Consider the following 17,100-nt stretch of genomic DNA (forward strand, 5'->3'; position numbering starts at 1 on the left):
TTCTTTTCTCTGAAACATTACAGCCTTTAGGCAAAGAACTATCAAGGCCTATACTGAAATAAAGCCCTTGAAGCTGCTAGGTATTTCCTCAATAATTTGACTTTTGGCTTTCATATTTGAGATGGCTTCCTGTGTTTTATATTGAACCAAGCACTCAAAAGCATTAATATCGAAAGATAAACCTTAGGGTCTAACGGAAGCACATGTAAGTCATAACCTCAGTACTTATCAGTCTCCTTCATCACTGCTATCAAAACATTCAATGATTAAAGCACATTTATGTTACTAAAATTGTAACATTCACGAAAAAACAATTCAAGAAATGTGTGGAGTTTAATAATTCAGTTAGTGTATGTGTAACAAAAAGCAAATTTTGATGTGGATCCTTTGAGCCCCAGGCTTCAGTGTTAAGGGAAGAGGGAAAGACTTAGTCAGCCTGGGACCCTGATGGGGATTTTATTTCTTAACAGAGGTATTCATTTTAATCAGAGGCCTAGATTTTGCTCCTTTGCCATGGCAACAGATATAGAATCCTGTACCTGGAAGGCTGCAGTGATAATCTTCATGATGCTCAGACAGACCTCATGGTAATCATGTAGTGATTGGACTGGAATGAACTAATTTGAGTATTTTTATTCAATTCCTAATACTATTTCCTGGTGCTCATTGTGGATAGGAATTTATGTTGGATGACAGACTCAACCATTACTTTGTACAGTCACTTTACATGAGTCCATCAACCTAGTTTTGATTTCTTAAATCTATAAAATAGAAACATCAGTTTTTATAAAAAAGAAATATCTGTTTCCTTCCCAGAACAGAATAAGCTTGCGCTCTCTCATTCATTTAAAGCTGAGCAAGAAGAAGAGACTCCTTTTCCATTTCCTTCTATAAAGGAACCTGTTCTCTCATGCCAACTCCACTTTTCCCTTACTAGCTAGAGCCTCACCAAATGATTCGTAGCGGAGCTGAAGTACACACAATATGTCATTCTGCTGTGTGCATCCTTGAATCTTCCTATTCCTGAGATCAATTGAGCTCTTGAACAACTACTTATTTCCTTAATAATATGAAGTTAATAATTCTAATAACAAAAATGCAGAATCACTAAGTAGACTCCTAGAGACAGGAAAGGAATAGGTTTAATGCTCACATGATGCTCTATGGTACTGAATTAAACACTGGCATTCTCTGAGGCTCTGCTTGAATACTTCATGTTTGTTTAACAATGCTTTTTCTCCTTTCTTGTTTGTGTATTTGACTCAAGGGAGAAAGGAGTATTGGGTTCTTTTTATACATTATCCATCTTGTTGTTTATTTCTAGGACATTCTAAACACTATCAGATTTAACATCATTACAATGCTGGTTTGGGAAATAAGAGCTCACCTGAATTACGAGCTTCCTATAATGGGGAAGGAAGCACTATAAGCCTTTTTGGATCAAAACAGGTGATAACAAGTAAATATGAAAATCAAATGTGCAATGAAATATTATACAAGATTTGAGCATTTCATGATCTAGATGATTTGCTTTGGGTGAATCATTATCCCTTTCTGCACTTCTTTCTGTTTCAAAATTTACCACCTCCCTCCAGCTCAGATAAATCTTGAGTGCCAGTCTTTTACTTCTTATGTTTATCTGATTTGGGGAAGGGGAACAACAAGATGGTGAGACAAAGAACAAAGGGTGAACCAATGTAACAGTGATATTCACAAGACAATATGTTGGAAATGACCTTTACAACTTGTGGGGGCATTTTGGGGGGCTGTTATTTTTTGAAAAGCTTTAGGATTTCTGGAAAGTTTCATCCCTAAGTGGACTAAGCATTGAATTTGTTCTTTTTTTTTTTGTTCTGTGATTTTTACAAGGCCCTGAATGGCTAAGAGAATGTATCTCAGTGAACTAGGGAACACTAACATCTGTTCATAAGTTGCCCTCTTTTAAGTCCAAAGTCTAGGGTATACTTTTCATTTGGATTAGGGATCTTAGTGGTGATGACTTAAGATGACAAGTCATAGGGCCAGGCTTGATTTCTGTCCTACTCGTACAGGGGACAACTAGGTGTGACAGTTGGCTTTTCCCAAACTCCAAATATAGTCCAAAAATGATTGTGTGTGTTCTTAACTGTACTAGTATTAATACACTTTTAATTCATATCTTCACCCTCCTAAGAAAATACAGACTAGAGAAAACTTCGATAAGAAAATTGCAGAAGATAAAGTGTTTGTAAAGAGATAATAAACAATCTCATTCTGCCATAGTAAATAGACAAAGAGATTATTCTGGAAACCAACTGATTATTCTCAAAGCCATTTCCACCATCTGTCAGCACTGACTTACAGGAATCAGCTCCTGATTTCTCTTAGTAAATGAAGCTTGCAAAAGAAAACATCTCCAATTCATTGTGTGCCAGTACCACAAACATATTGCTCATAATAGTGTTTTTTTTTTTTTTTGGCCAGTCTTGGGGCTTGGACTCAGGGCCTGAGCACTGTCCCTGGCTTCTTTTTGCTCAAGGCTAGCACTCTGCCACTTGAGCCACAGCACCGCTTCTGGCCGTTTTCTGTATATGTGGTGCTGGGGAATTGAACCCAGGGCCTCATGTATATGAGGCAAGCACTCTTGCCACTAGACCATATCCCCAGCCCAATAGTGTTAGTTTTGAAAGGTTAACCAACATATCAACAATTTCCACAGAGCAGTAGCGGTTAATTTTCATTTGTCTATGTATAGTGCACTTCTGTTGCTCTTCAAAATGTGAAAAAAGTTCTTGAAGAACTGGTAGAATTTTATTTTTAAAATAGCAAATACTGGGCTGGGGATATGGCCTAGTGGCAAGAGAGCTTGCCTCGTATACATGAGGCCCTGGGTTCGATTCCCCAGCACCACATATACAGAAAACGGCCAGAAGTGGTGCTGTGGCTCAAGTGGCAGAGTGCTAGCCTTGAGCAAAAGGAAGCCAGGGACAGTGCTCAGGCCCTGAGTCCAAGCCCCAGGACTGGCCAAAAAAAAAAAAAAAAAATAGCAAATACTATTTATGCATTAGTGAAACATACAATGTGATGCCTTGAAAAGCAAATAGATCTATTATATTACTGTGCTCTATATAACAAGACAACCATTATAATACAATCTTTTTTTTTTAACCATTGTGGCAGATGTGTTTTAAAGTTTGGAATTTTCCAAAGACTAGAGAAGTAATAACACAATAAAACCTAAAGCAACATCCTGCTAATAACCAGATGTTTTTTAAAAAAGAAACCACATGTCAAAATAGTTTTTCTACCAAATAGATTTCTACTATTATGTTTCAATAAACATCAACAACTGAACCAAAGCATTTTCTGAAGCCTTACGTTTTAGAATTACAGATAAGGAATGCTGGGACAATAGTGAATTTGTATCCCAACTACCCACTTAAAGAATCCTCCTAAAGCTTAATAGAGCCTGAGTTGTCAAGAACTTAGCATAAAGTTGAAACAGACACTTTTTTGGGGGGTTTGTAACCTCATCCTCAACATGCCCTTTAGGCTACATAAAATAGACTATATCACACTTTGTCCAAAACGAATCATTTGAAAAAACAAAAACAACAACAACAACAAAAAAAGAGCTTTCTCCTGGAGAAGGATTAGCTCCATGAGCTCTTTAGTTGCACCTGCCTTTGGTTTGCATAAGGAGATACCAAAGAGAACAGAGTAGAGAGTAAACCATTAAAAGTGAAAAATGGCTCCTTCCAGCTACAGTCCAGGCTCATCCCAGACAGTACTAGTCTATAATATCTTTCTCCTAAGTCTCCAGGCTACCACGCAAATTCTCCCTGAAACAAGATTGGGAAATCCAACATTTTTTTTTTTTAATGTACACAAGCTGGACCTAATCCAGCCTGTCTCAATGAATAACAGCCACAGAACTGTAGCAGAACAGAATTTCCCCGGTTACAAGAATCAAGACCAACCCCTACTGTAAGCAGACCAACTGAATAGCTCAAAACGTGTCCTTAGAACAGAAAGCCGGGGAAGAGCACAGCAGTTCCCCACTACTGCAAACCATGCAGCCAAGCTTCCCAGATTTGGAAAAGTTGCAGGGGTCAGCACATCCAGATTGCAATGGGTGAGGCTCACTCTGCGGAAACGACCCTCATGATCCCGATACCTCTATAGCTGTATACATAACTGTTTGATTAGGGTCATTAGAGAATGGTCTCTGAGAGGAGTTTGTCCTCATATTGCGACCAAAATGGAAACATTTCCGTCTTGTATCTTAGTACTGGAAATGGACATATTTAACATAAAATGGTAGAGATTATTTCCAGAAACCGAGTTTCCCAAACGCAACGAGTCTTTAATCTGCCGCAACGAGTCTTTAATCTGCATACTCCACCTCCAACATAAAGTTACGGAAAGGGCAGGCCGATCAGAGCCCAGCCCACTGCTGGGGACTTTCAACCACACACCCCTTCGTCCAGAGTGACTTCTGGCCGAACACTTTCCCAACAAGTCTATCTTCTCACTGCATAGCAAAAAACCTTCAGTTCTACTTGTAAGGGAAGCCTCCTGGATCAAATAGATTAGAAAGAAACCAAGCACTGGTGGCTCAAACATGTAATCCTTGCTACTCAGGAGGCTGAGATACGAGGATTGTGGTTCAAACCCAGCTCAGGTAGGAAAGTCCATGAGATTCTTTTCTCAAATTAACCACTAGAAAAAGCTGGAAGTGGTGTGTTAATTCAAGAGGTTGAGTGCTATAGCCTTGGGCAAAAGAAGTTTACAGCACCCAAGCCCTGAGTTCAAGCCCCAGGACTGGCAGAAAATAAACAAATAAATAAAAGATTTTAATGTGAGTTTTTAAAACACTTTCCCAGAATACCACCAATTCCATTGCAGACCAGCTAGCACTATTTCCTCAGGAAGAGCACTATGTTAGTGAAGTGTATTACAAAGAGTAAGACTTTGTGGAGGGTTTTTGGTTTTGTATTGTTGTGGGGTATTTGTTTTTGTTTGTTTGTTTGGCTTGCAGTGCTATTAATTGATGATCCCTGGGTCTCATGCAGACCAAACAAATACTACCACAAAACTACTACCCTTCTACCCAGCCCAGCATGAGAATTTTTGAATCCAAAATATGAACTGCTTTCTACTGTTAACACTGCAAGATTATCATAAGCTTCTACCCTCTGCACATGCCTTTCTATTTGTAAGGTACAGAATTGGGACCATTAAGCCTAATATAGTAAGCTCACTTAACTTGCAGATTTATTACACTGGGCTTGACCAAGTGCAGTCAACAGCATAACAAAATTCTTAAATTTTTTTTTATTTTTTATTTTGAGGTCTTGGGTTGAACTCTGAGCCGGGGCATTGTCCCTAAGCTGCTTTTGTTTAAGGCTAGCTAGTGCTCTACCAGTAGAGCCATAAAACCACTTCCTGCTTTTTCTGAGTAGTTTATTGGAGTTAAGCATTTCATTGACTTTCCTACCAGTACTGGCTTCGAACACCAATCCTCAGATCTCAGCCTCCAGACTAGCAAGGATTACAGGAGTGAGCTTGCTCTGAAGTTTTCTAGCACAAAATTGAAACCATGGAAGCTTCTTCCCTTACTGGACCTGGAGTTATTTACTTGTTATAAGCCCTCTTCCTTTTGGTTTTCTCTCTAAACTGAAAATTCTATTCCTTTAACATTACTAAAGTCTACAGCTGAGTGTGGTGGTAAACACCTGTAATTCCACCTACTTCGAAGGTGGAGATTGTGGTTTTAGGCAAACCTGGACAAAAAAAATATGAAGGCTTCATCTCACCAATAAACCCATCATGCCAGTGCAGATTTCTGGAACTAGCCACACAGTAGGAATAAGGGGAAAGACTGAGATGAAAAATGGGTTCCCGCCCCTGTCCCCTCCTTATCTAGGGCTAGGGATGGAAGGTGGCCAGGTGGATTAGGATGTGACCTCAGGAAAGGGGGAAGTAACTGCCTGCAGGTCTGCTGGTTACCTAGGTAACTGGGTGGGACTTAGCCAGGTGGGGGGCATCTGCATGGAGACCTCCAGAGGTGTACCTTACAAGATGCTAGGGTGGCCCAGGGCAAAACACTCAGAACCCTGTTAAATAAGGAAAATTTCTGAGAAGGCTGAGACCTAAGTTAAACAGTAACTCTGGTATTGAGAACCTAAAAATAGCAAACAGCCAAGAAAACAACACTTAAATTTATGTTTTTCCTTTTTTAATTTTTGCCAATCCCAGGGCTTGAACTCAAGGTCTGAGCACTGTCCCAGGCTTCTTTTTACTCAAGGCTAGCACTACCATCAGAGCCACAGTGCCACTTCCAGCTTTTTCTGTATATGTAGTGCTGAGGAATCCAAACCCAGTGCATCATGCATGCTAGGCAAGAACTCCACCATTAGGCCATATTTCCAACCCCACTTAAACTTATTTTAAGACAGAAACACCAGGGGAGACCGTGAACCCAGCCCCCACTACCACAAATTAAGCAGTGGAGTTTCCCAGCATTTGGGGAAATCCGCAGGGGGCAACACACCCTGAGTGCAAAGGCTAACCTGGCCCTGGGAAAACCACCTTCCTGATCAAGGTATCTCCCCTGCCTACTTTGCATTAAAACTCACGAGGCAGGAAAGAAGATTCACATCACTTCTTAATCTGTTTTGCTTCCTCAAATTGGTAAGACATTGATGGCAGCCTACAAAAAAAGTTCCCCGCCACAAAAATGATAAAGATAGTGGGGTAGCCAGGTGCTGGTGGCTCATGCCTGTACTCCTAGCTACTCAAGAGGCTGAGATATGAGGGTAGTGGTTCAAAGCCAGCCTGAGCAGAAAAGTTCATGAGAAACTTTTATCTCTAATAAACTACTCAAAAGAAAACCCTGGAATTGGTGCTGTAGCTCAAGTGATGGAGGGCTAGCCTTTGTTGTGGGGAGTGCAGCTGACTCCATCTTGGTTAGGGAAACATGGTAGGAAATGTTGGGGGTAGTAGATTAGGTCAACCTGACTCCAAAATTCTGCTTCTGTAAATGGCTTGCTTAACTTGTTTGTTGCTTGCTTCACCCCCTGCGTCAACCTCCTACATCTGTGCTATGCTTGCTTGTTTGTTGCTTGCTCTACCCCCTGCATCAACCTCCTACATCTGTGCTACACTTTTACCTTTATAAACCCCAATTTGAGGACTGCTGGGGTCATAGTGTCAGCGCCGGAGTCTGCGCTGTGTCCCTGGCCGGTCAGCCCACTCTTTTTTACAGTCCCAGTTTCAGCTCCCAAGTCTGTGCTGTGTCCTGGGATGGTCAGTTCGCTTTTTGCTTCCCCAATAAGTCCATCTTTTTGCTTGAGACTGTCTCTGAGTGGTGGACTCTTGGAGGGACAGAGACTCCCCTCCCTTGAACCCCGTAATAGTCTTGAGTACAAAGAGGCTCGGGGACAGTGCCCAAGCCGGAGTTTAAGAAAGACAGCACTAGGTTAGTCACTAATCAAAATCCTTTTATGAACAAACCATTTGATGAGAAGGTAGGGACAGAGGTTGGTTCCCTACTATTCTCAGGATATCTTCCATTAGGGGTGATGGCTGTTCCTTTGGAGTGATGATGAAATTGGATTGAGGAAGGACCACCCTCTGTTGTGCCAAGTTGCGAGACCACCACCAAGAAGACCACCGAGACTCAGACATTCTGAAATGCAATAGCAAGGCAAGACTTTATTCAAGCGGGGCTACGGCACAGGCCTTGTCCTACCCACCGACACAGCGGAGGTTAGGAGGCAGCTCCCAGCTGCGATTACACAGAGCTTATAAAGGCAAAAGACTAAGTTACAGCAATCAGGTGTTTAAGCAAGCAAGATTACGAGTACAAATCTGATTGGCTCAGGGCTCGAGGCATTCTAGGGGTGGTTAGAGTTAAGCATTCGTCCGGCTGGGCCCTAATAAGCTTGTCCTGGGTTTGCTCACAGGGCCTGCTTATCTCAGGTTTACGTGGTAAAGTGGGGTTCACGTGGTAAAGTGGGCCTGACTTCAAAGTCTGGCTCTTCATTTCCCCCCTTCACCTCTACATACACAACTTTTGTTTGGCTTTTCAAAAGACATTTCTCAGCATTGAGACTGCTCCTGCCACACCCTAGCCCTCTTCTCTTAAGGATTCAGAGGCATTGGATTCTGCGCAGGAGCTATTTATAACACAAGGTCCCACATAATGTTGGTGCAGTATGTGGTAGGAGTATATGTTCTGTCACTGAAAATGATCTGTTTTGATCACATTAATAAGAAGATGGCTGACTGGGAGTTGTACTATCTTTTTCTGCAGTTTCCCTATAGTTTAATGACTTAATTGCAGTTGAGGTTTGATTATTGTTATACTGACAGACATTTGAGCCTCCGTACTATTTTATCTGTCTTTACCCAGAAGTAGCTACTTGGCCAGCCTATCAGGGGAATGCATGCAACTCTGTACACTTGCCAGACTGAAAAGTTTTCCCAGAAACAAGCCCATGTAGTTCAACTTTTCATTTAATTTCCATAGATCAGCAGGAGAATGTATCTTTAAAGTGAATAAAAATTTCAGAAAGCATTTTGGATGTATTATCCATTGTAAAAAGAAAGCTGAACAGTAAATCTTTGACTTAGAGTTCAAATGCTTTTTCTGGAAGATCAACACTCTAAACATTTAGGCTGTTGGCTACTTTGTAGAATGTTCTCCTCTACCCTTAAACAAAGGTATTAGTTTTTATCCTAAGATATTACAAATCCTGTCTGTATAAAGTATCAAGCCACATGTGTAGCAATTGTTCCCAATAATAAAGACTGAAACTTGAAAATGATTTTGGAAGTAAAAAGTTAACCACTCTGCTTTGCCTGTCTGTCAGGGGCTGTATGCAATGCTAGATGTGTTACGTACATTGTCTGATTTTATCTTCCCAATATTTTTAGAAGGGAAGTATTAGTATTCATTGCTGACAAATGACAAAGTAGATGCTAAGAGGTTGCTAATGTAGGGCTATGTGAGCCATTAGCATAGCTAATAATGAAATCATGCTTAATTTGACCATGAGACTTATTCTTTCCAAACCTAACTGTGCCTGTATCTTGATTTGTATAGTTTGGGGAGTCATTTTTCATATTTCACTGTATAGGAATATATTCAAAATTGCTAAAGAAATAGAAGTATATTTTACTCATGTTTAGTATCATGTTTCCTTAAAAACAAGAGTTTGTTTAGTATTACTGTAAGACTACCCAACCAAATGTCTCATCAATCTACATTTTAGAATATTTATGCTTTATATGACTCTCTTTTTCTCCCTTGCTCTTTAGATTATGAGCATGAAAATGAGGCTTCTGTTTCTAAGAAATTCTAAAAATATTACTCACCTGCGCCCACCATGTTCTGCCACATTATAATCTTGGTTGCAGTTCTCAAAATGTCAGAACAGAAGATCATGAACTGACGATGTGTCATAGTTAAAACCGTGTTAAAGGCAAGTTCAACATGATGGATGAAGGAAAAAAGTCCCACTGTGAGAAAACTTGATGCTGACCCACAATTTTCAAAAATAGAATTTGTTACAAATATATGAAATCATTTGAGAACTGTGGTTAAAATGGCTAGTCCCTTTCTTCTCTCTCTCTTTTTTTTGTTCCAGACCTCCTCAGCTGGCTACAAAATGCATCTTGTAGAGGAATCTGCATGTATTCAGCACCAGTAGAATTCAGGCAGGCTGGATAAGACAGTTTTTACTTCATGAATTGTTGAATTCAGAACCAGTATTTTGTTGCTCTAGATAAGCAATCACTCGAAGATTTTGAAACAGTCCTCAGTTACAAGAAACTCAGTGAATCTGCTTCTGCCTCCCGTCTCCTTGCATCCTTGCAAGAAGCACCTATTTTGCTTTTCCATCCTCTCTAGAATCAGATTGTGATCACTGAGCTCCTACTACCTTCAGGCTAATTCTCAATTAGCTATGACCACTGCATATCTTCAGTTCTCCAGGGAACCAACAAATAATTAAAATGTTTCCTGAGTGCCTAGCCAGACCTGGCACTCATTGTTGGTGATATTATGATAATACTTTATGTTATTCTATTTCCTATTATTGCTACAAATATTTGAGACAATTTGCAAAGAATGAAATGTTTACTTAGGGACTCAGTTTTAGTGTTCTCAGCTGTGACTGGGCAGGTGAATTGCTTTTAGGCCGCTGGAGAGGTAGCAGCAAGTGGCAGAGCAAAACTTTTATCTCATTGCTAAGAGACACATGCGTACACAGAAAAGAGAGAGAGCAAGCGAGTGAGCGAGTGAGAGAGATATATCTTGGGTCTCACAATTCCTAATGACCTAAAGACTAAATATCACCTCTTAAAGGTTTGCTTCATTACTTCCTAATAGCTACATAGACTGGTGACCAAGCCTTTGAAATTATGGGCTTTTGGAAGTCATGTCATATCCAAACTATAGTAAACACCAATGAATAACAGACAAAGCATGAAAGGCACTATGGTAGCGCTATAAATTGTAAAATGGAGGTCAGATCTGGCCAGCACCGTTACTGGCTATTGAGGGGTGTCAGACTGACTATCTCAGATTAGAGAGCAGAAGCTGACTCCATCTCACTATCTCCTCCACCCCTGAGCTTCAGAGTTGAGGGCCATACCCCATCTGCTCGGAATCCTGGAAGATTCCCCCTCGCTGTAAGCAGTAGTACTCCCCGCTGAATCTGCCAGCCAATTCTAACTAAAGTGATAGGTTGGTTCAAGCAGATACTATGTAACAGGATGTAACTCCATTGGCCACCTGCATGTGACCTGGCATCCTCTGTAGGTGTTGTGACCTCATTGGCCACTTACAGGAAGGGAAGTCCCATCCTCAGGTGATGAGTGTTCCTGAATCTCAAGAGTCAGGGGTGGGCACATGGCCTATAGGTTACTGAACCTGTCAGTCAAGTGCTTAGGACTGGGAGCTTCCTGTGACCAAGCTCCTTGACCTGAACCTATTTAGAGGCAGGCCAGCTCAGGTGCCATTATGCCATGCCACATGTTCGCGTCGGGTGTCTCTTGTCTCCATGGTGTCCCAAGTCAGCTCTCCATTGGAGCTGAATTGGTTTGTTGGTACTTAGAAATCTTCTGGAAGTAAGTCTCTGTGCCACTGTCCCGTTTTGTGTTATATGTTTTTCTAAAACCTGGGACTGATCCATCTGGAACTTCCCCAATCAATTTATCTTTTTGCTTGAGACTGTTTCTGAGGGGTAGACTCTTGGAGGGATGGGGAATCCCCTCCCTTGAACTCCATTACAGATTAAGGTGCTTTGAGAGCAGTCAATCCTCCTTTATAGAATCAATAAATTGTTTCTAGGGAAAATGAATTTACACTGTCTTTTAGTACCACTAGGAATCATACAGGACCAGTCAGCAAATATCTGGAGATGAGAGGAAGGATTTGGAAGAGGCAGAAGAAAGTTGTCTCCAAAGAAGTTACCTGTGGAGAGGTCAGGCAGGAGAAAGGCCACAAGGAACAGAGTGAATTATAAATGTCTGAGTATTGTTGCAGCAGCTAGGACAATATGGTAAGAATTGGCAGGGTGGGGGGTATGGGACTACAGAGATAGGCAAGGGTACCAGATATAAAGGGAGTGCTCAGGTTTTAGTGAGACTTATTCGTTCTGAGCAAAGACCCTAGATGTTTTCCTTAGGGTAATGAGGAAGTTTTACAAAGTTTTAAGCAGAAGAAGATCAGTCTTATCTTTTTTTTTTTTTTTAAATACTCTTTACGTCACAGGGAGGGTGAAGTTTGGTCTATAAACCCTACAAGCAAAATAATGAAGTAATGTTAATGGCAAAAAAATCCAGTCTGAGTTGTGGTGAGTCAGCCTAACACAGTCCATTGAGCAGGAAGAGAAACAATGGGAGCGATATTTAAAAAGATGACATTATTAGGATTGAGAGACTGGTTACCATACAAGGTAAAGGAAAGAGAAAAAACTGACAAGGGTTTGAAGACAATGTAAGCATGAAAATGTCTTTTTATTGGGTCATTTCTTTTTGGTTTAAAATATTTCTAGGTCAATAGAATATCATTTATAACACTATACACATTACAGAGGACATTTTTCAGGTGTGATATTTATGATCCAATATAATAAAAAAGATAAAAATGACAATATGACCAAACATTTGCTATAATTAGATATCATTATTGTGCACATATGCTGGTGAAATAACCCCTCACTCACCAGAGTTTCGTTTAATTAAAATACCAATATTGAGTAACAAAAAATGTTGCATAGTAACATGAGGAAGAAAGAGTAGTAAGCCACATATTCTGATGTTCATGAGAGAATAAATCAAATCCTTACATGAATATTTTTGGAACATTTTATATAGCTGCTATTTTCTTTGCTGTTATAAGCTAAATATTCTTGGCCTTTCTCCACTGTCCTGGATCATGCAAAAATAGGGTTGAACTGGAAAGCTCTCAATGCAAAAAACTTGGCTTTGTGTTTCTTATTTCAATCTGTGACTTGTCAATAACCCCCCCCCAAAAAAGAATCAGATTAAGAATGACAATTTTTAAAATGAGAAAAATTTGCTGTATTACCATATCTTTCCTATGTAGTGTGGATACTTTGCATTGTAAAGAGCAAAAACTTTCTGAAATTCATAAAATATCGAGAATAACACACAAAAAATATATGCACATACTCTGCACAATAACTTTTCTCTCAAAGACAAGAGATCACTACAATGATTGGAGCAGACATTGTCTTTATCTAGTAGATGACAGTCAGGAAACAAACAAGGATTTATGAAGGAAGTGAATGTTCTAACTGACTTTTGTGACCAGCTTTCTATTATTTTCCTGTTTAAAAACTTTCCTTTTCCCTCCATTCCTTAAAGATTTAACCCCTAAAATTTCCTAACCAATTTGATTTCACCTGAAGCACTAATATTTATCCAAAATTTTTGCGTGTGTTAGGCACATACATGTTAAACACACTGTGTTCTACATGTATTTATGAAATGCATTGCATAGCTGGCATTTTTTTAACTGTTGGGTTGGTTTACTTATGATTGAGTATTGGATTGTTTTCATAGCTGCATTTTTATGTCTGTTAATTCTTTTCTTTGAAGTGACTTTTATTCTCCCTTTATCCCAGCCATCTTCATCCATGCCTCTCAATGGATGAATGGATCAAGAAAATGGTATATATGTACATAATGGAAATTTATTTGTCTATTAGAAAGAATAACACAGTACTGTTTGTAAGAAAATGGAAAGACTTGGAAAAAATTATATTACGTGAAGTAAGCCAGACCCACAGAAATAAATGGATCATTTGTGGTAGAAAGAATGTGCCTATAAAATTATAAGTAAATACATTGGTCCATGTGCAAGTAGTGACAAATGAGTTTCCTGAAGTATAACAGACTGTATGGAGAGCTCAAATAGTATAATTTGTTACAAAGACTAGGTCAAAGGCCAACGAAATAATCACCAGGAAATCCGTACATGCAATTGGGAAGAGCAAGCAGAGAGGGGCAAGTGGGGGAAGGGGAAAGAATACAGTCAAGAATTGATTCTATATAACACAGAATTAGGAAAAATGAGGGATGGGATGGGTCAAAGGGGGTTGAGAATGTTGAAGGGGGTGATACTGATAAGATGGATTGTATTCATACATTGCATTGTTGAATAGCACCTCATCTGTACAGCTACTTAAAGATAAAGAAAAGAGAAAACTATTTTAGAATTAAAATGATAATTATTATATTATTACATTATTATTTTGGTTCTATGAAAAAATTAAGAGATCTTCTACATAGATATTTAACTTTACAAAGTAAAAATTCAGTATTCTGATATCTGGAGGCAGAATGAAAGGAAGTATCTCCATCCCATATATTGGAAATCCAGGCCAACTGCAGGATAATTGGAAATAATTGGAAAGATAGTGAAAATTGAGAAGGCCCACAATAAATACAAGTTCAAACTGAAGTTCATTTAAGTAAGTCCAAAGGAACTCCTAAATCATCAATAACAAAGTATTATGCTATATCACATGACCACGTGCTCTCTAGTCTTGTAGCTTTGCATGGAGCCCTTTTGTAACAAACTTTTGTTCATTCATTTTCTTTTTATATGTACTATCAAAATAATGAATTTGGAAAAACGAATCCCCAACTCAAAAATCGCAAATGAGAAAGAGAAAGGACAATCAACTGATAGTAATTGATGCCGAATAGATCCAAGAAATATGGCACAAACCAGTTTTTAAATCTCTCCCTGCACTTTTCCACTTCAGGCAAAAGAAATGAGTCATATGAAATTTGATTCTCATGACAGAAGGAAAGATGTGCTGTGTTCTGTTTTTCTCCCTCTGGAAGTTTGCATTAACTTCTTTCCCTCATAGTTAGCTTTTAACATTTTTCAAGGCTCTGTTCTCTACAAATAAGTCTGTAAATTCATTCAGGCCACAACCGTTCAGAAATAATCCTCAGGCAAATAAAGCAGCTTTTCTGTTTTTATAAAATAGTGACTTCATACTATTCATTAAGTGGAAAACTCATTTGCATTTTCTATGAAGAATATAAGTGTTCCAGTTTGTGACCTAAGAAGCAAAATTTTAAAAGATTTCCATGAAGGAAATGAAAAGGTACAAGTATAAGTAAGTACATGGGACAAAATAAAAATAATTCCTCACTACTTCTTATTTCTAGTTAGAGTTAGGGAGTTTGGGGAGAAGGTAGTAAGGATTAGGAGAAATGGTTAAAAATAGAAAGCAATAATGAAAAACACTGATTATTAATAGGGATGCTCATGGCTCTGGTGGAAGTCAATATTTCACTTGAGGCTATTAACTGTTATAGCTCTAGGAATTTGTGGAAGTTTTGTTTTGCTTTGTTACATTTTTTTCTGCAGATTGGGACTCAAACCCAAGAACTTATGAATGCTAGGCCAGTGTTCCATTACTGAGCCATACTCCCAGCCCTTTATTTAGTTATCTTAAGTCATCTCAACTAATATTTATTTTCTCAGTTTACTGTTTGATATTTACATAGAGTAGAATATCCTAAATTGTTTGACCTGACTTCATCCATCCAAACTCACAGCTTTTCTGGAAAAGGTAGACTTCACCTATTAGAGCAGAATCAGCCCCCCAAACTATCTCTTTAAAGTTCAAACTATGTCAATATCTGCTGGTCCTTCTGTCTTGTTTAAAATTTTGTCTACACGTGTGTGTGTGTGTGTGTGTGTGTGTGTGTGTGTGTGTCTACAGTGTGTGTCTCTTCATTGTTTGAATGTCAAGTTTATTTAAAGCCTAAATCATTGTATTAGCAATTAATTTGATATACATCTATTCAAAATTTTTTTGTTTCTATGTCATTGCTTTGGGATGAAAATATATACTATATGTGGTAAATATATAATATTTAATAATATATAATATGTATAAAATATAAAAATATATTATGTAAATATATACTATATAAGAAATCTAGGATCTGGTAATATTTTGCATGTTTGCAAAGTAATGTTTTGTGCCTTAAATTTTTTGAAAAATTACATTTGGTTTTGTGAAAAATGATCATATTCTTTTAAGATATAACATGTTAAAGTATAGAGTCATTTTTTTTTTTTTGCCTCGTGGCACTAAAATAGAATTTGAATCATATGGAAAATAACAGCCAAAAGATTGGATCAGAAAAAACAGCGACTATGAGTCAGGAAGCTCAAGACTGTATGTACAGGTTAGCTGGTTTCTTTGTAAGACAGGTGAGGTAGTAGAACTTTAGAGAACTAGTGCATCTCCACATAAAGCATGAAGTACTAGTGAAGGGAAATAATGGAGTATCACAGGTACAACAGCTGCTAAAGACGGGGGAGGCTAGATACCAAATCAATCGTTTACCAATCTCATATCAGGCAATAATGAATTGTGACTCTATACTTTAATATGTATCTCTTAAAGAAATACAATCATACTTTTCAAAGTAATGAAGAATGATGTCATTCATTACAGCAACTAAAATATAAAATATAGACCAAATTAATAAGAAATGTGCTGAAACATAAATCTATTCAAAATTTAAAGAACACCATAGGTAGCTGGAATAAGTGGAAAAATACCCATATACTCCTAAGAAAAAATATAATAATTTCAAGATAATAATTCTTTCAAAATTACCTAACACATTCAGTAAAAATTCAATAGAAAGTTCAATGAAAGAATTTTTTCCTTGGTAGATGAAAAAAATGGTCACAATACCTTTATAAAACTTTAAAAAACAAAGAAAAACTTGTTGGAAGAAGAGAATGACCAAAGAACAACTGTACTTTGACATTTTTCCAATATAAGCATTCAAAAATTAAAACAATATGTTAATGGAACTGAAAGAAACATTGCTATAAACATAGCATGATAAAGAAATTGGATACAGACTAGTATGATAAAAGATTCAGCCAATACTTAACATAACAGTTTAAGTGGATGGACAAAGAATGGATTGTTCAAAAAGTAGTGCTGAAATAGCTACTGGGGAAAAATCAGTTCGATTCCCCTTTGGATGCTTCCTTTGTAACTCCTTTCAAAGCTCAGAAAGCCACCAGTATTTTCCCTATTGCTCTTCAGTATGTTAGCTTTAGGGGGGCATCTACTTCTCTTTTTAGAAATATAACACTAAGCACAACTCTTGTTTTCCCTCTCCTTTCCTCCCCTCCCCTACTCTCCTTTTGTCTAACATGTCTCATTAGGTATTGTCAAGAATAAATAAAACAATGCACATTAAAACACACTGAGAACTTGATGACACCATTCAAAAGCTAGTTGGCATCAATTGTTATTCCTAATCTCCTTTTTGTTCATGATCATTTAATCCCTAAAATGGCAGAAGAGTAATTAGGCTTTGCCTGGAAACTTGGCTCATGGAAGTCAAGTTGGCTATCAAGAATGTGGCAGTACCTCAATGGCTACAAAGAACCAATCACATAATTGCCAGATAGAAGCCAATCCAAATCCTGAGCCTGACCAGATATTGCTATGAGCTTCTGGTCTCTTTTCTAGGACATGTATCCTAAACACAACCTTGCATAAACGGAATACCCATATCACCTTG

At 38.4% G+C, this 17,100-nt stretch overlaps 1 protein-coding gene and 2 non-coding genes across 3 annotated transcripts in view; all 3 read right to left on the reverse strand.

The window, feature by feature from the left end:
• Necab1 (N-terminal EF-hand calcium binding protein 1) overlaps positions 1–17,100 on the reverse strand; it is a 145,354-nt gene that overhangs the window by 46,202 nt on the left and 82,052 nt on the right. The gene's annotated exons all lie outside the window — the stretch shown is intronic.
• LOC125361093 lies at positions 4,016–4,176 on the reverse strand. Its single transcript, XR_007212884.1, has one exon. It is a non-coding gene; the product is annotated as a U1 spliceosomal RNA (small nuclear RNA).
• On the reverse strand, positions 6,449–6,610 carry LOC125361091. Its single transcript, XR_007212882.1, has one exon. It is a non-coding gene; the product is annotated as a U1 spliceosomal RNA (small nuclear RNA).

The sequence above is a fragment of the Perognathus longimembris genome, chromosome 12 (genome assembly GCF_023159225.1).
Source record: "Perognathus longimembris pacificus isolate PPM17 chromosome 12, ASM2315922v1, whole genome shotgun sequence".
In the NCBI taxonomy this organism is placed as follows: Eukaryota; Metazoa; Chordata; class Mammalia; order Rodentia; family Heteromyidae; genus Perognathus; species Perognathus longimembris.